Genomic DNA, 24244 nt, shown 5'->3' on the forward strand with positions numbered 1-24244 from the left:
GTCGGAGCCCAGATCGATCCAGAAACCTTTGTATATATATCTGGAAAGCATTTGCCAACCAAATATTCATACAACCTAAGTCAAGCAAACAAAATCCATGTAGAAACTCCTGAAGTTATTGACCATATATTGGAAGTAAATACCCTAAAATATGTAACTAAACTTGGATCATATTACAGAGTTCCAACTCATTAAATTAACATGCCTACTCTGTGTAAATCAGGAGAAAGTGCAGGAAGTGAGATATCCAGAGGCGAACACAGTACGGTCCTTGCCCTCAATAGGCTTACAGTCTTAAGGCATGGGGCTCTGAACAGCCATAATAAAAGACAAAATAAAATCAATTTTTATTAAAGTTGGGGTAGACATAACAGAAATAAAGGTATAAAAAGGCAGGAACAACTCATTCTGTTAGAACCGGAGGACACTTCACAGGAAAGAGATGCATCTTACAGAATGAACAAGTTTTCAATAAATACATATCTACATCACTTGAAGTCAATCAGCATTTCCAAATCACCCCCAGACAGACAGTGAGATGATAAACCATTTTGAGAATTTAAGGGCAGTTACTAGATGGCTGAAAAGCAAACCACACAACCCTAGGGGCATGGAAAGCCAGAGGCAGATGTAACGACTGTCACCTTTTTCATGGTATCCTGAGATGGACACCTGCCCTCATGTTCCTGTCACCCTCTCCTGTGGAGACTAGAAAAGAAAAACATTTGAAGGCATAGTTCAGTCCCAGGAGTGATCCTAGAATAATAGAGTAAAAGGCTGAACTCTTGTAAAAGGAGCACTTGGGGAGAGAAAAGCCTGCACTGCTCCTGTTCCCAGAGTCCCATAGCACCCCATACACCCCTGTAATTGTCTATTTCTCTCTCTCTCTCTCTTTCTCTCTCTCTCCCAATAGTAGGAACTGCTTGAGTGCAGGGATCTTGTCTTTCATAACTGTTTTCAGGGCACCCAAAAACAGTGCCTAGCCTGGAACAGAGACCCAGTAAGTGATGAATAAACAAAAGAATACCCGAACCCACCTCAACAACAAACACGCTCGAAGACTGCCTGTTCTAGGCAGTGCATTGTGCCAGATGCCTGAGGCAGACAAAGCCCTTCAAGGCTTAATAATCTGTTTGGGCAGACAGTGCACATGCATAAAAGAAGAAACAAGAATGCAACATGAGAAGCACTCGCTGCTAACCTATAGCATAGAGAATGGACTGCTACAGGAGTTCAGAAGGAGCATGGGTAGGCACACGACGGTCACCTGAAAGACCAATTAGAAGTCAGCCCTGAAGCACTGCAGATCCTAACAAGAGCTGGGAAAGAGCTGTTCTGTGCAGAGCTTGCTGGCGCAGCTGTCTAGCCAAGGAATAAAGTAGCCTTGCTAGTTAGTGGGAAGGCTGGCAAGCAGGCCCGGGAGACTCAGAGAGCTGCAAATGGCGCCACCTAGAGGAGAGTTTTCATCACAGCAGAAAGATTACGATTCTTTGTTGCAAGAAAGAGGGTTTCAGGGCCAACATGCTGAAGATGGAAAACCAGGCATGAAACAGAACACCTTCTTCTGAAAGAGAAAATACCCACCCTTCAGAGCCACCAAACAGATATTCTAGATGAAGCCGAGTACCTCGGGGACATCTTGCCATTACCACCCTTATAGATGCATCCAAGTGACCCTTTCACTCTTCAAATATATCGATTTCGTGCTTATCCAAGATTAGCATTATCAGGGGAAGCACTGTACCTCACAGTGTAAAGGCACCGAGTCCCACGAGACTGGAAGGCCCTAAAAGGCTGACCAGATGGGAGATATTTTTAAGCTGAGTACACCAGAGAAGCCATTTACTAATATTCGATGAATGAATGAACGAATGAATGAATGAGGGCATATAGTGAGACCCCCAAATCACGATCCAAATGCTTCTGGCACCCGAAGGATCAAGAATGACTTAGCTAGTGTAGGTGTGTCCTTCCTGCTTTGGAGTTACTACAAGTTGGAGCCACCTGACTCCCAAGACCCCCTGCCTTTGCTGGCCTCCCACCTAAGACCAAGAGTGCAAACTGGCGGTCTTTAGCCTGAAGACATATTGCTTTTGACATAATGGTGCTATTGAAAAATTTGAATTAGCTTCCAGAACTTAAACATCAAGAGATTCACGCAGATATCTGGATTTCAATTCCTGGTCAAGATCCAACAATCCCTGGGCACCTGGGTGGCTCAGTTGTTAAGCGTCTGCCTTTGTCTCAGGGCATGATTCCGAGGTCCTGGGATCGAGCCCCATGTCGGGCTCCTCCGCTGGGAGCCTGCTTCTTCCTCTCCCATTCCCCCTGCTTGTGTTCCCCCTCTCGCTGGCTGTCTCTCTCTCTGTGTCAAATAAATAAATACAATCTTAAAAAAAAAGAAAAAAGATCCAACAATCCCAGCCCTCTATTCCCAGATGATGACCATTCCCATCACCTGATTTACCCCCATTTCTGTATAATCTGGACCAGTTTCTATTCCGCATTTAGTAGCACCGGTAGCCATGGGCACGCCAGGTGGGCTCTCTAAGGCAGTTAGCGGAGAATATTGGATTTTGAACCGAATTAGATAGTTGATCTAGGCAATTGGTTTCTTTCCCACTCTTTGTTTCTATGTTTCTAAATCAAATAATCATGTATTCTATTACATTTATCTCCTTTGACGATTTCTCATATAAAGTTCCATAAGGGCAGGGATTTTGTCTGTCTTGTTCATTCCAGATCTAGCACCTAGCGTAGTGCCGAGGATATTAGATGCTCAATAAAAAGTCCTTCTGTGAATGAAAAAGAAATCCCCCAATCAAAAGGGCTGCATATTGCCCACATGGCAGCCTGCCTCTTTTCATGTCTTTATGTTTTTCTTAGCCAGATGGTACCCCCCCAAAGCTTGGCTCCCTCTGTAAAACGTTCCTTGGCCCCGTGCATCAAAATCTTGCCTCAAGCGAGTTCACCAAGAAAAATTAGCCATCACTAGGATATCAAGAAAACTGAAGATGCAACATGTTTGTTCAAAACCCAGATGGAAACATGTATTAATTCCACCCAAGTCAGCCTTGCAGGAAAGCTGATATTCCTGACACAAATTCATTTCAAGTACTGTGCATGTTATATACTGGAGACCATGACACGGTAGACAAAGTTGTTAATTGCTCAATGTGTGATTAATTAATGAAATACAGCACATGTTGATGAAAAATACATAAGTAATTAGAGTGTCTGTTGTGCTGACTTCTCAATGGCTGAAATGGACTTAATATTAATTACTATTACTTATTATTTAATATTAGTTGCTATATTTGTCAATTTTTAGCTGCCTTTCTGAATTTTATCAAGATATAAGAAAGCTAATAGCTTTTCAATTTTGAAGAGGAACATAAAAATATTTCTTCCTAAACACAACATTAGAAATAAAGGTATCTCTCTCATTTTATTTTTTTCTTTCCTCTCCTAACTCTTAAACCCAAGATTTGGGCCACAAAAACTTCCGAAGGCCCCCTCCAAATTTGTCAGTGTACTTCCATCTGTCCATCCTTATACCGATTCTTAAGCCCTGGATTTGGGGTGAGTACCTTGTGAGTTTTTTAGGGTTTTGTTTGTTTGTTTGAAGATTTTGTTTATTTATTTGAGAGAGAGTGAGCTAGAGAGAGAGCACAAGCTGGGGGCGGGGAGGCAGGGGGAGAAGCAGACTCCCTTCTCAGAAGGGAGCTGGGCATGGGGCTCCATCCCAGGACCCCACTCATGACCTGAGCTGAAGGCAGATGCTTAAGGGACTGAGCCACCCAGGCGCCCCTGGGGTGAGTACTTTGGACAATATGGAATGAGGCCTGGAATAAGGTAAGGTGAGGGAGCACTATATATATATATATATATTTTTTTTTTTTTGGCCTTAGGCTTTAATATGGCTTAGCACAGAACTGTTAATTATTCTCCCTTTATTTAAAATTCTGATAATTTGTTCATCGTGGATTTTGCATTAATTTTTGAAAATACTGTCTTAAAATATCATTTATCTTGATTACGGATATTTTGGGGGCTCTCTTAAATCTTGCACCCAAGGCAAATGTGGGACTTGTTTTCACCCCTTCCTGGCTCTGATGTGGAAGTTGTACCAGCACTGGCAAACAAATGGAGCATTTGTCACTCTAGGGAAAAAACGAGCTGCAGAGGATTATCTATTCCTTTTTTTTTCTTTAAGATTTATTTATTAATTTTAGAGAGAGAGCGAACGAGCAGGAGGAGGGGCAGAGGGAAAGCGAATGGCCAAGCTGACTCCCCATTGAGCATGGAGCCAGAGCCCACTCTGGGCTCTATCCCAGGACCCCGAGATCATATCCTGAGCCCAAATCAAGAGTTGGCCACCCAGGCGCCCCGGATTATCTATTCTTTGTATCTTAAAAATATACATGACTTCTGCCTGTGGAACTGGAACCAAAGAACTGGGTTGAAAGCCATTGATTGTCCAAATGAAAGCAGTATAAATTTTCATAGCCTCTTCAAATACACATGTATCAGGATAATCAAATCTCCAAAAATAATGAGAAAAATGCAGAAAAGATTACATATTTTAGGTTTACTCTCTGGTTTACATTAAGTAGCAAAGACCACTGAATAAAGACATCTAGAAAGCCATGTGATCCTGGGAATTTCTTCTAAATGCAGGAATCATACCTTCAAACTCAAGCGTGGGAGAAGGCTAATCTACAAAAGGGCAAAGGTACGGGTATCCTGATTGGGGGAGGGGTGACACAGAACGCCCACACTTCCGCTTTCCTCTTCCCTCCGGCTATTTTCAAAGCCTCTGAGCTAATGCAGTTGCCACTTTTTACAGCAGGGCCATGCGTAGAGGGTCTGTGCGTTGATCCAGGTTCTACAGGTAGGAAGAGACGAAAGCAGAACTAGAATTTGGGATTTCGCATTCTCAATGTCTTTTCCCTAGACCCTCTTCCTTTAAACTGAACAAGTCCTGGGGGGAGTTATATTTGGGGTCCAGCTTTCCTGGTCTCAGAATTGGTCCTCAACGTTTTGGAAAAGATCAGTGGTTTGCTTTATATTTTACCTATTCTCAGGAAGCCCCATAGCCTCCAGATAATAAATCACAGCACCCTTGTAGGAATCTTTGCATTTTGAACCAGATCGGAGCCCTAAGTTAAAGCATGGTTGCAGCCTGGGCTGCACATGAGAATCATCTGAGGACACTTTAAATCTTGGATGCCCGTTTCTCACCCCAGATATTTGGATTTGATTGGTCTGGGATGGGGCTTGATATATTTTTAGTATTTTTTTTATGCCCCCCAGGTATTCCAATATGCAGGCAAGATTGCAAACAACTGAGTTAGAGCAATAAAGCTCATTACATTTGCACAGGCCTCAGCTGGTAGGTGGATAATGCAGCTGTAATGACCTACTCCAGCAGGGAAGGCCAGTCCTGCCCCACACAGAGCCAGTCGGTATCAGGCTCAATGCTCACGAGAGCCACGCTGGCCCCTTCCCCTCTCACTGCCAATTAGACCCGTAGACACTTTTTTTTGCCTTTTCTCCCCTAATTTCTTAAATTCGTATCGATGTTAATCATCCTGGGGGAGGGGGCGCTCAGAAAATACAAGAAAACACACAGAAGAAAAAGAACATGACCCATAATCCTACCACCCAAAGATAACTCTTGTTTACATGTTTTTGTTTGGATTTGAGTCTTTTCTATCCAGGTGGATAGACATGAAATTTTTTACAAAGTAAGATAGCAGTTTACATACTGGTATTTCTTTATTTTTTCAGTGGCACAGGCATAGGGGAAAATGCTCAAATAGAACAAAATTTTGCACGAGTCAGTCTCTCTGTCACTCCCGACCCACTTTCACCTCCCCAGAGGCAACCAGTGTCACTAGCTTTTTGGCAGACTTCCAGAAATATCTGTGTGTGTGTGTGTGTGTGTGTGTGTATGTAGAGATAGATAGATATACATCTTTTAGTTACAAAACCAGTTGCCTACTGTTCAACCTATTCTATGACTTGCTTTTCCTACTCAATGTATTTCAGAGATGGGTCCATATCATCACTTTTTAACACTACAGTTTTCTATTGCAGATTCCCCACAATTTCTTACCCAGTCCATTATTGACGGGTATTTGCTTCCAGTGTTTGCTACTTTTTTTTTTTTAAGATTTTTTATTTATTTATTTGACAGAGATAGAGACAGCCAGCGAGAGAGGGAACACAAGCAGGGGGAGCGGGAGAGGAAGAAGCAGGCTCATAGCGGAGGAGCCTGATGTGGGGCTTGATCCCATAACGACGGGATCATGCCCTGAGCCGAAGGCAGACGCTTAACCGCTGTGCCACCCAAGCGCCCCTGCTACTTTTATAATAAATATTTATGTATTTAGTTCTTTGCTCTTCCGATGATTTTTTTTCCATTTAGTAAATATGCTTCAAAAATTATGTGAGTAGCATCTTGGTGTTACATTGTATGAATTTATAATAATCTGTTCAAATAATACTGAATTGTTAGATATTTATGTTTTTCCCAATTCTTTCTCATTTATGAATAAGGCTGCAGTGAACAATCCTTGTATATAAATCTTTGTGTGTATCTCTGTATCCATAGAATAGATTGGACAGAGAAAAATTATCGGTCCAAGGGACATGCACTTTTAAATGTAGATACCGCTAAACTGTTCTCCAAAAAGCTAATAGCAATTTTTACTCCCACCAGCATTTCATGAAAAGTCTCATTTCTCTATCTTTGTAAAACCACAAATACTGATTTAAAAATTAGGGATTGGTTTGGGGTCAAAATATTGAGGGTTTTGTTTTTTTTTTCAAACTGTGATCTTTCTTCATCATTACGAACTACTCTGAGGCTCTAATTACTTCAGAGGTTTTTATAAGCCTGAGCACCTATCTCCAAATCAGCACGAACACTCTTTTTACTGAATAATAAGCCATTTAGATACAGCTACGTTTTTAAAAGTTCAAAGTCATTTTATTTTAGGGAGTTCTAATAACAGCCATTATTCAGTGAATAGTGTACTCAGTAGTACATCCCAGAGATTCCAGACTTTCTTTTAACACAAATCCACAGACCATGAGTTTGGATACATCTTGTGTTTGTTTTAGATGTATTTCCAGAACTTCATACTGAAGAGGCTAAACACCGCTGTAACTCTCTGCATCTAGGGGGAAAGCTTGCCCTAAGTAAATGAGAATCCTACAGGCTAAGGCTTCCTTTCGTTCACATGAATGCAAGGGAAGAATCCAGCTTCGTGAGGACTGGGGTCCCATCAGTGCCATTTTGCAGGATCAGGGAAAGGATGTTACTAGTTACTCAGGGGGAAAAAACTTGCTCCCCGGGAAGACAGGAAGTCCTATTTAATACCTACCTCGTCAAGCCATAGGCTACAGGCTGCTCTTTTGCTACAGTACTTACAGGGAAAATCTCCAAATATAGTACATTTCAATTGATTTCAAAAACCAAGAGCCAGATTAAGTAAGGGTAAAGCAATTTCACGGGAATACTTTCAGACCATTCATGCTTAAATCTTTTTAAAGTCATCACACACCACGTCTCTTGGACTCTAGGTCCTGCCAAGTGATTAATATCTGAAGGTCTGGAATCACTCAAATGCACCTAACTTATACTCAGGATTTACCTAAAGCACATGCCTTGGGCCTGCCTGGAGAACTTCGAAGCAAGTGGTGGAATGTCACTGAGATGGCAGATTGCTCACAAGCCTGGCGTGGGCTCTGAAACGCCACCTGAGCCCTGTCATTGTGCCACAGGTATTGATTTCAGTGACCGTCTTTCCATGGGGATGGGCGCAAGGCTGCCAATTTCACTAACTACAATTCCAGGACTACAGATTCTAAACTTCTTCAAGGCAGGAACAGAAAAAGAAAGGTTATCTGAGGATTCTAGAATCATTCTCTTCTCTCCATAGGGAATAATACATCGATGCCAGGTTGGTCCATGGGGGGAATTGGTGCCCTGATTTATATGGAAGGTAAATTATTGGTAAAATGGCAGGAAAAGAATTTGCATCTCCTCAATGCATCAGATTCAAAGGCTTTTAATTTTTTTTGTTCTCAGGCCACATTTGTCAACTTAGTAAAGTAGACTTGTCTTACAAAGACTGCTTTTATGTCATTAAATGACTTCACCTCAAACTCTTTGACCTAACTACGGGGACTATGCTTAGCATGTCGGAGGACTGGGTTGGCAGGCCCAGTATCAGGGTAATAGGACGACGGTTGGGCAGAAGGAGGGGAGGGTCATGCTAGGTTGCCCACTAAGGCCTGACAAGAAGAGACCCTGCCGTAGGTTCTGTCCCAGGCAGTTCATGATTATACAGCATCATAAGGAGTAGAGTTACATAAGCTCGCAGTTCAAATAACTCCATTCACTCATTTTGTCATATTCATTTGATTCCCAGTTTGCAGCAAGGCAGGACACAGAAAGAAAAAGGAATCTGTGATGGGAAGAACTGGAGTCAGGATGAGGAAAGCTGGCCCCAAGGCAAGAAGATTGGGACCCGGCTCTAGTTCCTGGGCTGGGCCACGTGCCCTAGGGAATTGGGTTCAAGGGAGGTTAGCAGAACAGAACTCAGGGTCAGGGACGAAATCGGCCTCCAATCAGCACATGGCCTCAAAGGGAGATTTGTCACAGAGTGACCTGATGCTGATCTCCAGAAAGTTAGGCTTGACAGCAAGTCCTGGATTAGTCCTAGGAGCCGGACATGGGCTGTTCCTGAGCTGGACACCAAATGGTCCAGTGCTATTTGGAGGAATGGGCAAAAGCATACTGTGCTAGAGAATTCTTTTCTTCTCCTTCTGAGCAGGCTCTGCCTAACGATTTCCAGTTCTGGATTTAGTTAAAACCACTTTCCAACAACTTTAGATTTCTGTGAAGTTTATCATTCATGATTTTTTCTTGTCTAGTCCTCAAATAAAGGCTTTTCTGGGCTTAAAAAAAATAATCATCCAAATGGATGTATTATTCCAAAGCTTTACGCCCACCCAGGCAAGTTGTTTTAGAAAATAACCATGAAATTTCAAAATTATTCATATTTCTTCCAGGAGTATATAATATACATCCCCAGATAAGCATTTCTGGAACCCTCCATATTGTGTTCTATATGGTAATGTTAGTACTTGGAAATTTTGTTAAATTTTTTTTGTGATAAACAGAGCAAGACCAAAGCAAGAAAGGAACCTGTTATGACATCTGAGGGAACTCGACTGCAAAGAAAAGACAGGGAATAGTCATCTTGGGCCGTCAGTAGGACAGTTTAGACCATGTCCCAAGCCGAAGCCATGCTTTTATCGTATTTCATAACATTATTTTTTTTATTAGGAAAGAGCTCGTGCTTATTATTGAAATTCGGGAAACACAAAAAGTATAAAGGAGGAAAGTAAAATCACTCTGAAGCCCAGCATGGCAAATATTTTGCTCTATCATTTGTCTGATTTTTTTGCAAACATAAATATGAATTTTTAATATAGTTAGAATTAGATAGCCCATCCCATTTTGAATTACTGCTCTTTTTACTTAGTAATCTATTACTTTTTTCCATCCTAACATTTTATAATATGATGTTATTTCATCATATGAGCATTTCATAATTTATATGCACCTTTCTACTATTGGTACACATTTAAGTATTGACGTTTTCTCTCCACTGTTATAAACAGCACTCTCACAGACATCCTGGCCTTAACGCCTTATGAACATCCCCATATTGTCATCCCAGTCAGAATTTAATGTCTGGGACAGAGGATTCAAGTCCTATTATAGATGATTTTTAGGGACATATTTCAAAACTAGGAAACTATCAAAACATAGGGAAGAGATAATCCTATTTCTTTATCTTAAACAAACTCCCTAATTCTTACCACCTGCCAGACCCTGCTTTGTTGGTCTTCATGTCTCATTCCTCCCACCTGGCCGCTACTGATCACATGGTGTTTATTCTGGAAGGAATGCGACCTGACAGCTCAGGGCAAACAGAGCGGAGGGAGCCAAGAGCCAGGTCTGGAACCACGGGAGGGCACTGGGTGTGCACTGCAGAGGCTGTTTCAGCTTAGGGCTCACGGGGAAGGCACAGCTATCGATCATATACCTCATCCAGGGGACCCAGCAAGATCTGTGGCAATTCTGGGCTACAAAAGAAAGTTCTAGCAAAGGGAAGGAGCCAGCTGTGTGGAATCCAGACTAAGTGCAACAGAGGGATTAAGTAGGCAAGAGTTACGCATAAGATCTGTCCATAGGTTAGCAGACGCCCTAGTTCAGAGGCAAGGATCTGGTCTGCAAGATCAGGAAGTAGCAGGAGTTAGACAAGGAAGCAGGGAAACAGATCCCAGCCCTGAGGAAGCAGGTCCAGGGCTGGAACCATACTTGCAGAGTGAGAAAAAGTTCCAACCTGGGGCTCGAATAAATGAATAAATAATCTGGAGCACAAATCCCATTTAGGGGAAAGTGTGTCTGTTAAATTGGGGTAGGATATGCTGTAACAAACATGCCCTAAATCTAAAGGGTTTAAAACAAAATCATATTTCATCCTTATGCTACATGTCCGTTGCACACCAATCTACATCGTTCTCGCTCTAGGACGCAGGTTAATGGTCTGCATCGTCCATAGCTGTGGCACTGGGGAAAGAGGACAGAGAGTCCAGTGTCGGTCATCAAATGCTTCCACCCTCATTTCCTGGGCCACAGCAAGTCACATGGGCACACGCCTGGAGGCAGGGGTGCACTGGGAATCCTGGTGAGCACTGGCAGTGGCTGTCAGGCTAAACCACAGATAAGTTCTAAGGAGGAGACACTATGAACGGAGGAAAGATTCAAGACATTTAACTACCACTTACCTGGAGTCCTAACTTCTCCTTTATCTGGAACCTACACTGGGACTTAGGTTTCAGCCGCCCAGGAGTCCTATTCCAGCTGACTTCGAGAAGGAGCAGCAGCTACGTGGCAGGCAGAGATTCTGGGGGATGGTGGTTAAGAGAATCCCCACAACAGCTGCACCTTGAGCTCATGGAAGAGGACGGATCCCAGTATATCCAGGTGATCAGGGTTGCCACCCTTCCTGTTCATCAAATTGGTACTTTTAAATAGTTGGTAGCAAACTGATACCCTCCCCCTTCCCCAGCAGGGTCATATGATTTGGCCTCTCCTGGGGGGAAAACAAAGGCGTCTCTGCTCATTCGGATAGGTGGTAGTAAATGTCAAACAGCTGAATGCCATTGTGAGCCATGTTTATCTCAGATACATCTGTGGTCATTGATTTAAGGTAAGTGAAACTCCAGCCCAACATCTCATTCTGCTGAAGATCACAAAATGATGGAGGGGCTTCCTAGACTCTTTCCAAACCTTCAGTCGTTCGAGAACACCTGCTGTGCTGTTGGGGTTGTGCAGGGTGCAGCTCCTGACCTTCAGCAATTACACCGGCAAGACGACGGGAGAAAGTTCGTGCTCGTTGGCTATTCATTTCAAACATATAGTTCAAATGTTGGAGGAGCTTATGAAAAATGCTAATTTCACATTCAAGTTAGCAAGAAAGAAGCTTGTGGGTTTTTTCTTCACAAGAAGCTTGTCTAAAGGAAGAGATTTCTAACTTAGATGTAGTTCACCCAATCTAAAGGAGGAGGGACAGGAATAATCAAGTACATTCTGTGGAAATCATTTATTTACAAATGGATTGCACCATGCAAATTTCATGTCAATGAAAACAGAAAGTGTGAGATATAAACATTCTCCAGCATGGGATATACTTTTGCTAGTTAACAGTACACAGTCTTCAGGTGACACTTCCTAATTGATTTGCAGAAGGTCAAGGTTATCAAAACCGGCTTCATAGTCAACACCACACTTGATTCTTGTATGGATTCTGGTGGAGTGCATGAGCTGAATAATCATGTGGTTCAAGTTCTGACTGCATGGGATCATTTAAAAACTGTGCGCCCGGTAATAAGTGCTTGCACATTTTCACCGTGTGTGACAATAAAGATCCACAGAACAGAACGATTACACATTTGCAGCAACATGGACGGGACTGGAGGAGATTATGCTAAGTGAAATAAGCCAAGCAGAGAAAGACAATTATCATATGGTTTCACTCATTTATGCAACATAAGCAATAGCAAGGAGATCGGTAGGAGAAGGAAGGGAAGAATGAAGGGGGGGGGTAAACAGAAGGGGGAATGAACCATGAGAGACTGTGGACTCTGGGAAACAAACTTAGGGCTTCAGAGGGGAGAGGGGTGGGAGATTGGGATAGGCCGGTGATGGGTATTAAGGAGGGCACATATTGCATGGTGCACTGGGTGTAATACACAAATAATGAATCATGGAACATTACATCAAAAACTAAGGATTATACTGTATGGTGACTAATATAACATAATAAAAAATTATTTTTTTAAAAAAAGATCTATAGAACAGCACCTAGATTCCTTGCAATGTTTCATTCCCTTTGCAAAAATTAAAAGTTCAACTACATTATAAATTATAGCCTTTTTTAAAGGTACATATATGATAAATAGGTTGACATTTATAGAAAATTTAAAACCTTAAAAAAATGTCTTGCCAGGAAAACTTATGTGATATTTTGCAAATCTTTGGAAGTCTTTGAAATAGAAGGGAAGAAAAAAAAGCCCTCAGAGGCACTGTTCTATTGTTGGTGGTCAATTCAATTAATTTCACCAAAAGTAGAAAGTCTTATAATTGACTTTGGTGATTTATCCAATCTTCAGGCGATAAATATCATTCATACTAGAAAAAATAACCCCTCTTGTCATTTAAGAAGACTCATGCAGGGGTTGAAAATGATGTAGCCATCTCATAATGACTGTTGCAAAACCGAAGACCGTAAAAGTCTCGTCCTATGTACGGACATGCCCTTATGCTCAAATCATTGAGAATGTAATAGTGGCAGAAACTGACATTTCACATGCCTTGGTACTTAAATGGCTCCGTGCTTTGGAGGAAAAAAAAAGACACAGCTTAAAACAATGAAAATTTTGAAATACAGGTTTTCTAGCCATGAAATTCACATTTGCGCACTTTTAAGACTAATGCAACAAGGCTTTCCTTGAAAATATGTTATATTATTTAATGGAGATGTTCCTTGTTTCTCAAATTTTCAGCTGAGCTCTTAAATTTCTTCCAGTTTGGGTGCTTTTAGGAGGTGACTATTTTAATTTTGATCTTCAAGTTGCTGAATATGGCCCCTCCTTCCATTTTCTCATCTTGCAAACTGCATTGATACATTTTGTTTGGTGGAGATTTCTTTTTCTTTCTTAATTAATTGTCAAGCATTGGTGATAGTGTGACAAAATGGGCATGTTCCTATTTTATAAACTGGCATCACTTTTCTGGAGAGCAATTTGGCGACAGTAAATACATATGTACATACATACATACATGAAAAATATGCGTATCTTTTAACCTCATAATGACGTTTCTAGAAATCAATGCATGAGTCAAATGTTACGGAACTGGCTAAATACATTATATCCATATGATAGAATATGAAGTAACAATGAATAATCATGCTATATAAAAAATACCTAGTGATAGAAAATGAAATGTCAAAGTACATTGTTAAATTTAAAAAAGCAAGTTATCAAACAATGTGAACAGAATGATCCCAATTGCATTTTTCAGCATGTTATATATACATAATGGGAATTGTGTATGTGTGTGTGTGTGTGTGTGTGTGTGTGTGTGTTTGGAAGGCTGTGTACCAAAATATCAATAGCTGTATCTCCCAGAAGGGGAACTGTGGGTGATATTTACTTTATACTTTGTGTTCTTCTGTATTTTTAAAGTTTCAAAGTGAACGTATTTTACTCTTGAAATTTAAAAAAAATGTATTTAAGAATACGTTTAGGAGCACCTGGGTGGCTCAGTTGGTTGACCGACTGGCTCTTGATTTCTGCTCAGGTCATGATCTCTGGGTTATGAGATTGAGCCGCGCCCTGGGGCTCCACGCTGAGCGGGGAGTTTGCTTGGGATTCTCTCCCTCTGCCCCTCCCCCTCCTGCTCACTTGTGTGCATGCGCTCTCTCACTCTCCCTCTCAAATTAAAAAAAAAAAAGTTTATGAGATGCACAACAATGTGAATGGACTTTACACTTACAAATGGTTAAAATTGCAAGTTTTATGTTAAGTATATTTTACTACAATAAAAGGATACATTAGAAAATCTAGGTGTCCTTGCGGTTAGTGATGACTTTTTATTTTTTATTTATTTATTTATTTATTTTTAAAAGATTTTATTTATTTATTTGACAGAGATAGAGACAGCCAGTGAGAGAGGGAACACAAGCAGGGGGAGTGGGAGAGGAAGAAGCAGGCTCATAGCAGAGGAGCCTGATGTGGGGCTCGATCCCAGAACGCCGGGATCACGCCCTGAGCCGAAGGCAGACGCTTAACTGCTGTGCCACCCAGGCGCCCCAGTGATGACTTTTTAGATACAACACCAGAAGTATGATCCACGAAAGAAAAAGTTGGACTTAAATTAAAAAAAATGTGAAAGCCTCTGTTAGAAGAATGAAAAGACAAGCCACATATGGGGAGAAAATATTTACGAAATGCATATCTGATGAAAGTCTGGTATCCAAAATACAGAAAGAACTCTTAACAAAAAGAAAACAGACAGCCCAACATACAAATGGGCAAGAGACCTGAACAGACACCTCACCAAAGAAGATAGATGGCAAGTAAGCGTATAAAAAGATCCTCAACATCATATGTCATTAGAGAATTACAGATTTAAAACAGCAATGGGATACAACCACCTGTCTATTAGAATGGCTAAAATCCAAAACACGGACAGTATCAAACGCTAGCAAGGATGTGCAGCGACAGAAATGATCATTCATTTGCTGGTGGGAATGCAAAATGGCAGAGCCACCTTGGAAGACAGTTTGGCAGTTTCTTATGAAACTAAACATAATCTTAACATACGATCCAACAATTGCACTCCTTGGTATTTGCCCAAAGGGAGTTGAAAACTTATATATTCAAAAACCTGCACCCAGATGTTTATAGCAGCTTTCTTCAAAATTGCCAAAACTTGGACTCAACCGCGAAGTCTTTCAGCGGGTGAGCGGGTGAATAAACTGTGCGACATCCAGACAATGGAAAGAAATGAGCTATCAAATCACAAAAAGACATGAGGGAAATTGAAATGCATATTGTTAAGTGAAAGAAGGCAGTCTGAAAAGGCTACGTACGTTTTGATCCCAACTCTGTGACATTCTGGAAAAGACAAAACTCTGGAGACAGTAAAAAGATCAGTGGTTGCCAGGTTTTCAGGAGAGGGAGAGAGGGATGAATACTGGAGCACAGGGGATTTTTAAGGCAGTGAAATTATTCTGTTTTATACCATAATGGTGGGAAAACGTCACAGTACATTTGTCAAAACTCACAGAACATGTAACACAAAGAATGAATGCTTATGAAAACTACGGACTTCACCTACTAATCATGTACCAATATAGTCTCATAAACATAAGCAAAAATATTACATTAAAGTATTATTTACCTTGAAAAAACACACTTCTTTACCAAAGTAAAGGTCACTGTTCCCAGTCATGATTCTGCTTTTAAAATATTCATTTCCATAATTACCCCTGGTTATTTAATGTTGTGTGGTAATTTATGGTGTCTGATAGCAACCTCTAGAAATTTTCAAGCAGATAATTTTCATATTATGTAACAGTGATTCGATCACTGATTCAGAGAGTCCCAAGCCTCCTTGTTTTTACATTTCGATTAACTAATTTCACTATCTTGAATAAATAACCCATGGGAAGTTTGGCAATCCAATTTCTCAGGAGTCCAATAAATGTTGCAATTGAAGGTAGGGGTGAAACTCTCACATGCATAAACCTTAAGAGTTCTGTCATTTCTGATGATACTACAGCATTAGAAAAAATAAGATGCCAATAGTATTCATTTAACATAAATATATTTATTATTCTCTGTGAAGACACACAAAGATTTTTTTTTTATGGCATGGATGCGTCAGCTTGGAACCATATTGGGACTTCAGTGCTGGGACGGGGATCGGGTAAGACCCTCCAAACGAATAATAGAGACAAATAGTATGAATACCAGTGTGGCTAATTCAGTCTTGCTTACGCCAAGGGATCTTCTCAGGCGGGTAGAAGACAACCAAAGGGGCCTCACGGCACCACCATTATTCAAAGATACATGGGCTCATGAGGCTTCTGAGTTTTAACAGAACATTATCCATCAGCTGGAAATAGGAGATTTGTAGCTAGCTACCTTTTGAGGTGAGTAAGCTGGACAGATCTGGGCACTTTGGACCATCCCAGCCACATGGTGTGAAATTGAGCCTAAGACCTGAGCCCCTCTGAAAACCTGCAGTGGAATCAGGTAACCAAAAGAGAAAGCCAGTTCTTTCCTTTTTTTTTTTTTTTTAAGATTTATTTATTTGAGAGCGAGAGCGAGCGAGCGTGCACAGGGGGAGGGGCAGAGGTAGAGAATCTCAAGCAGAGCCCTGTGTGGCGCTCAATCCCATGACCCTGAGATCATGACCTGAGCTGAAAGAGTTGGACGCTTAATCAACTGAGCCACCCCTGAGCCCCAGACAAGCCAGTTCTCTCTGTAGAGCAAACACACTAGTGAAAGGTCTCACTACTGGTATGAATGGGCTTGTAGTGAGTGCACCTCTGTGGTCCATAATGACTTAGAAACTGCATGGGGCTTGACTGAGCCTTGACAACTCCAAGGAGCCAGGAAGTGACACTGATGTTAACTCTATTTTCATGCATCTCTCTTTGTCCTTAAAATACCAATCCAGTACACAGAGTAAAACATAGTAGTCAGGCTTGCATACTGTCATGAGAACAATGACTCCCATTAGACCTCAGGATTCAGCCTTGCCGGGAGCTAAGCATTTTGAAATGTCAGGTACTTTCTCATGTAAGTTGGCAAGTCATCGGCTTGCTGTTTGATGTTGCAATTGGGTCGTTGATGTTATAGATCAGTAGATACTCAAATCTCTACCCTACAGGGAGTGCTGACATTGGCATGAAACAGCTTGTTAAATCTGGCGCCTTATATTGCACACTTGGCCCTGCTATGCAAGTACTATGCACGGGGAAGATGCGTCACATCTTAAAATTATACAATAGTTGGGCCAAAAGACATGAAAAACATCTAAGCGTGCACCCTCATTTCACATGTATTCCCCCAAACACTGTAAAATCCTAGAAAGGAGGGATGATGTCTTATTTACTCCCAATCAACAGGACTTGCTGCTTTATACTTGGCATGCAAAATAATTTGGATTATTTATATGACAACCCCTCCAAGAAGGAAATATTCCTCTTCATTGCAAGCATGTGTTTCCTCCCTGAGTTCCTCATGCTGAGGCCAAGGCCCCAAGCAGTGTGATGCTGACTGTCTAAGGGGTCAATCTTGCTTACTGTTGCCCTGAAAAGTAGAGCAGGAAAAGTAGCCATTTCCCCGATGGGTCCTTCATTGTCCTGTAAGGTCAATATGAAGCTGGGGGTGCAGTGGGTTCACTGCAAGGTTCTGTTTATCAGACTGGCCTCCACTGGTCTTCCATAGAGGCTGGGTTTCAGGGGATGGGCTGGAGCTTCTAATGTTTATGCCCCTTTAGGAACACTTTGTATACATAGAAATAATCATCTCCACTGCCCCCCACCCAAGATGTTTGCTAAGTGTTCTAGTAGTAGCCTGATGTGTGCCTAAAAACAGCTTCCACCAATCCCCTCTATTTCTAGCCTTATGATGATTTCTTTTCTTTTTAAATCAGGGGGCTTTTTGTCCCTCCTTGCACCTCGCCTTGGTTAGGACCATCCCAGTTCATCCAATAGTGTGTTAGTAATTCCAAACCTCCAAGAGAAGAAGTCTGACTGCCATTCCCCCTTTTCCCTGGAGGGTTCTGGTTTTAAGAAAACCTGCCTACTGGGGCACATGGGTGGCACAGTTGGTTAGACATCTAACTCTTGGTTTCCGCTCTGGTCTGATCTCGAGGTGGTGAGATCAAGCCCTGCATCAGGCTCTGCACTCAACGTGGAGTCTGCTTGAGTTTCTTTCTCCCTCTCTCTCTGCCCCCCCTCAAATAAATAAATCTTTTTTTAAATTTAAATTCAATTAATTAACATGTAGTGTATTATTAGTTTCAGAGGTAGAGGTCAGTGATTCATCGGTCTTATATAACACCCAGTGCTCATCACATCCTGTGTCCCCCTTCATGTCCATCACCCGGTTATCCCCTCCCGCCACCCCCCTCCCTTCCAGCAACCCTCAGTTTGTTTCCTATGATTAAGAGTCTCTTGTGGTTTGTCTCCCTCTCTGATTTCATCTTGTTCAAATAAATAAATCTCTAAAAGAGAATCTACCTACCTTTCAGGCCACTTGTGGTACAAGCATTACCCGCACACAGTCCTCTGTTCCTGCCTTTGCTATACAGGGTGGAGCAGCCTCCCTTCCCCAAGGATGTTGAATTTGACCATGTGGCTTGTTTTGGCCCTTGGAACAGGAGTAGCAGCAACAGTTTCAGCTGAGCTGTGGTCTCACAAGGCACACAGCCCTATTGTTCCTCTGCCATCCGCCTGTAGAAAGAATGTGTCCCACCTAGCTGTTGCTCCTTTAGGCTTGGTTCTAGCATAAACGCCAGTGGATTAGACCTGAAACAAAGCTGTGGCCTGGAGCCAAAGCCAGCTGAACCCAGTTAGAACCAACAGTCCCAGCAGATGCTAACTGACCTGCAGACAGTTGGGCAAGAAATACATGTTTGCTATTACAGGTCACTGAGAGTTGGAGGGTTGTTTGTTATTCAGCATCAATGCAGGGATAGCTGACTAACACACTTCACATGCCAGTGAGTATGGGAGAAAGAGAACAAGGTAACCTGCAGGAGTTCAGTGTGCAGAATGCTTAATAGAGTCTCCCAGGGATTGAGACTTGCTTGGGAGCAAAGGAAGCAGGACTGGGCACAGGAAAAAGTCGAACTGAAATGCCAGCCTGACAACAGCCTCGGCTGATGGTAAAATGGAGGTAAAATGGACCATAAATGATGCTCTGCATTGGGCCAAATGACCAGGCCTTTCGCCGTGTGAGTTTTGTTTTTGAAGGAGCTGACAGAACGCTGTCTGATGGGGCGCTCTCAGCAGCAGGGCAAGTCTTTCCTTGACAGCATTCTCATCACCTCCACCCCGCCTCCCTCTACTCTCTGAGCTATCACCTGGGGGCCCCTGGTATGGCAGAACATTTCTGGATTATTCCTTCCTTCAGGGTAGTGAAGGGGCATGTACAACTACATAAGCTCATTCCGGTGACTTTCCCTGTACACATAGAAAGCTGGTGAAATTTGTCTCATTCTGCAACTTGGACTGAATTCCCCTTAGAAACAAAACAGAACAATCCTATGACAATGTGATTGGGGTAAATGAGGAGAGTCTGAGGGCGGGGGCCAAGGCACAGAGGGGATGGCTAAACTGCAGAGCAGGAAGAAAGGAGAGAAGTTTGGTTTTACTCCTGAGGTAGAGAGAGCAGACGGGGGAGTCCAAAGAGCAGAGGCAAGCAGGTGGCAGAACGTGGGCATTCCTGGAGGCGAAGGGACAATGAGATTGCCTGCTCCCTGACTTCTGATGTTCACAAAATCACCTCCGTGGTGACTTGAGGTCCCCACTGCATGAAGCAAACTGTGAGCCACTCGTTGAAAAATCTGTGTCAACATACCCAAAATGAACAAGTATAAAGACTCATATTAAATATAGTGTCTGGTCACAACCCAGAATTAACAACTATCAGCTTCTCGCCAGATTTGCTTCTGATCTTTTAATTTTGGGGGAAATATATTTTTACAGATGGAGTGGAAGCTTAATGCTACTCTTTCCTGAACCCATCTCCCTCCCTCATCCATGGCAACCACTAAACCAAACTTGATGTCTCTTTGCCCTGTCCACATTTTTATACTTTTACTACAAATATAGGATTTCAGTTCTGTGTTTCGACATTGACACAGTATTACGCTGTATGTGTTGTTCTGCAAATTGTTTTTTTCTTTCAACTTTCTATATTCAATATATAGTCATGGTCATATTTTTACGGCCTGTATAATATTCCACCACATGTTTAACCTCCGTTTGTCTTGCCCTATAATGGTAAGTCATGAGATTGTTTTAACATTTTTCTTTCACAACTAATTCTGCAGGGAACATCCTTGGAGAATTGACCTCGGGCAGATATCTTGAAGTGAAATTGCTGGGTTTGTGGGGCATCACTTCTTCAATTTTTTGTTAACAAGATTAAAATGGCAGCGTCCTAGCTTAAAACTTTTGAGCACCACCTCCCTGGACCCTCCACTGCATTTCTCTGCAGAGCTTCTCCCATGGGGGCCGACAAAGAGTAGCGACATAATACATGTCTGCTGAGTGAATTAATTACAGATGAAGAAATGAGGCCTAGAGAAAGAAAGTGGCCACTACAGTCAGAGGTCTAGTGACAAGGCCACCTCTAGAACCCACATTTTCTGGCTCCAGGGCTGCCTCTGGAAGGCCCAATTAGTCCCAATTGAAAACTGCAAGAGTGTCATTAGAAGACCAGTCGTTCCTCTTAAGTATTTGCTCCCACAAAATGTTTTGAGAGGTTACAAATTATGGACATTTCTGGTTAAACAGTAAGGACGAGAATGAATTGGGGTGCCTGAACACCTGAGTCAGAGGAGCACACAACTCTTGATCTCAGGGTTGTAGGTTCGAGCCCCACGTTGGGTGTAGAGATAACTAAAATAAATAAATAAACTTTTTTTAAAAACGGTATTTAAAAAAGAATGAGAATGAATAAATTTTCTTCTTTGGGACAGACTTTCACGAGGTCCTTTTAAGCTAATACCTATCATCCCCATCTGAGCTGGTGGTGTATTTATTTCTCCTATATCTTAAAATGCAAACCTGGGATTGAGCAGGAAGTACATGGATAATGGAGGATGGAACAATTTGAGCTACAAAACAAGTAAAGCTAAATCCATGAGTCTATACTTATATAAATGATGCTTGAATAAATAAATAGGGGATAACCAAATTTCCTGCACAGATTTCCAAGTGACTTATGTAGGTGCTAACCCCTAAAGAAAGGAGAATGTAATTCCCTACTCCTTTAGTGTAGGCTGTGTATCATGATTTCCTTCAAAAAGTTTAATATGGAAGGAGGAAAAAGAGTAACGTTACAGTGGAAAAACTTAAACACTTCAGCCATATAAATACGTTTTATGTCATCAGTGGTAAGTCATATTAATAGTATATAACCTTGATATAACAAGGATGGTACATTACCTCTATGGTCTCCCTCCCCCAAAACGCTAACCTTCTTCTAACCATGAGAAGAACATCCCACAAACCAAGCAGAGGGACAGTCTACATAACAATTGACCAATACTCCTTAAGATTGTCAAGGTCATCAAAAACAGGGAAAGTCTGTAGAACTGTCAGAGTCTTAGGACCCCAAGGAAATGTGACAGCTAAATGTAATGTATCTTTGGTGGGATCCCGGGACACACAAGGAACATAGGAGTCCTTTTTCACATGGTAAGTTCTTTTAAGAACAAATAAACACTAAGGTCATCTAAATAAAATATGTATGGACTTCAGTAAATACTTATAATGTATCAATACTGCTTCACTAGTTGTGATGAACTTATCCTAACATAAGATGCTAACAAGAAGGGAAACTGAGGGCAGAAGACATGGGGAGTCTCTACTGTTTTGCAACTTTTCTATAAACCTGAAACTATTCTAAAACCAAAAGTTTATTTAAAAAGAACGAGGACTTGGAAAATTAGTGATCAGCTTTGTTTTTATATTATTTATATTTTCTACTAGGTAAAAAAAGTAACTTGTCATGCACTCCCAATTTCTAAGATTGGTCTCCACAGTAAAAGGGTACCTGTATACAGCCAGATGGAGGATTTATAAGTCCCCTAGGTAGAAAGTTCCTGATTTTCTCTACCCATGCATGCTTCTCTGGGTCTTTAGCATTGAGCTGCCTTTGGCCAGTGACTTGGCTGCCTTCCTGAGTATGACAGATTGCTACCTCTCCTAGGCCAATTCACAGCCTAAAGATCTTAGCTAAATGGAGGAAAAATGTTGATGGTATCCTTGCCAGTCACTGTTTTGTGTCCCATTGGTGCTTCTGAAAAATTAAAGGGGCCGGACCTACTTGGAGGAGTCTTTCATCTAGATTTTTGGGTGTATCCCCCTCTCACGATTTCTACTTCTCTGAGTATATCTCCTTTCCCCCATTCATTGGCCCCTTGTCATTTTCAGAGTAGGTGGCCCGTCTCCCTGACCATTGCTGATTGGATGGATCACTCCTGGACATAGTGGACCGATCAGGATTCCTTCCTGAGGATTTAGAATTGGGACTAAGATTTCTATCTTAGAATTGAACTGGCCTCTTGAGTTGGGGCCTTCATTACAACCTTGATACAACTTTAAGACTTAAATAGCAGTGTCTATCAAGTATATTGGAAGAGTATGAGTTTTACCTTTCTCATTCTAAACTGTTTCTGGAATATTTACTGTTATGGACATGTTGGCTCCCCAGAATCCATTCATCAATCTTTTGGTACCCAAATCCCTGTTTTTCCTTGAGAAAACTATCCTCCCTGGATTTGATCATGCTTAGCAACGATCTACCCCTAGAGTTTTCACCTGTATGAACCCATGAAAATTCCTTTTGCTGAAGCCAGTCTGAGCTGGGTTTTGCCACCCTCGATTGAAAGACCCGTTTAGTGTACTCACTGACAGCACATGTCCATGTACTTATTTCTTCCGTGAACCCTTGGAGTCTGCTCCCCGTTACCCTACTCTCAGCTTCCCCATTCGAAACCAGCCCCCCATTGGTGTGTGTGTGTGTGTGTGTCTTCCAGCAGGGTCTTGGTTTAAAAATGCACATAATCTGGGGCGTCTGAGTGGCACAGTCGGTTGAGTGTCCAACTCTGTTTCAGGTTGGGTCATGATCTGAGGGTTGTGGGATCCAGCCCCACGTGGGGCTCTGCACTCAGCATGGAGTCTGCTTGAGATCCTCTCCCCACCCCCGCTCTCTCTCAAATAAATAAATAAATCTTTAAAAGACACACACAAATCTGATCTAAGAGATACTATGACTGCTCATTTTTCAGGCTTGGTTAACAAAAGGTATTTTAGGTGCTTGTTTGAAAATCCTTCATTTCAATTAATCTCACTCTCCTCAGAGTAGAAAGTACTGTCAAAGATGCGTCAGGGCATGAATCTTGGCATGCAATCAGAATGATAACCAGAATCTTCAGCAAAAATAATAGTTTATGGGGCACATTCACGTGTATTAGTTCATGTAATCCTTAACATGGAAAGGAGGTGTTGCCTTCATCGCTCTGATGAGAAAACAGATTCAAAGAAGTTCAGGGACTTACTCACGGATCTGCAACAATTATGGCTAAGAGTTACATAGGAGAGTACTTCCAACACATCAAACATCTTTGGTGTTTTACCCCAATGTTGGGGGGATTATATTACATTTGCATTTTATAAATAAAGAAACTGAGACCAAAATGTTGAAGAATGCGCCCCAGGCCATATCACAGGCACATGCTATTCTATATCTGCTTGTCAGCAAACCCGGGGCTTGAATTCTTCTGATCCAGGTCAGATGACTTTTGTACAGTATCATTAAATAGAGCAAAGTGGCAAAACCCAAAGAAAACAAGAATGAAGTTGACCACATGGAGAGATGATCAAACTAGAATCTGAAAACATTTTTTTTCTTAGTGCTCTAACAATGCTTTCTATGGATTTATGTATTTTGCATTAAAAGTTCACGATTTTAACTAACTAAAGCTAAAATAATTTATAGAATGGCACATATGAGTGAAGTATTCTGGAATTTTCAAGGGCAGTATCCAGCTCTATTTCTTTCAACTAATATATCACCTAGTCCTGCCATCTGTAAACCGAACTTTAAATCATTTAGCATTTAAATTATTATTAAGCTTACCTTTGGAGAAATAATAATCATGAATAACACATGACATATGTAGAGATAATACAAAAACATAGTGGCATATTTCAAAGACTTACAACATATTCTTGAAAAGGCTAACTGGACCACATACGTGAGTGTGTTTGTGCATACGTGTATGCAACTGTGCAGCTTTAAATTTTACTGATCAGCAACTGCTCTTAAGGAGGAG

General features: G+C 41.6%; 1 long non-coding RNA gene across 1 annotated transcript in view; it reads right to left on the minus strand.

Moving 5' to 3' along the window:
• Nucleotides 1-18314: 18314 nt before the first annotated feature.
• Nucleotides 18315-24244, minus strand: part of LOC123781486 (uncharacterized) — a 145206-nt gene continuing 139276 nt past the window's right edge. Inside the window, exon 11 of the long non-coding RNA XR_015722952.1 lies at nt 18315-23428. This is a non-coding gene — a long non-coding RNA (uncharacterized LOC123781486). The remainder of the gene's footprint in view (nt 23429-24244) is intronic.

Source organism: Ursus americanus, chromosome 34 (assembly GCF_024610735.1).
Source record: "Ursus americanus isolate L20-20 chromosome 34, mUrsAme1.1.p, whole genome shotgun sequence".
In the NCBI taxonomy this organism is placed as follows: domain Eukaryota; kingdom Metazoa; phylum Chordata; class Mammalia; order Carnivora; family Ursidae; genus Ursus; species Ursus americanus.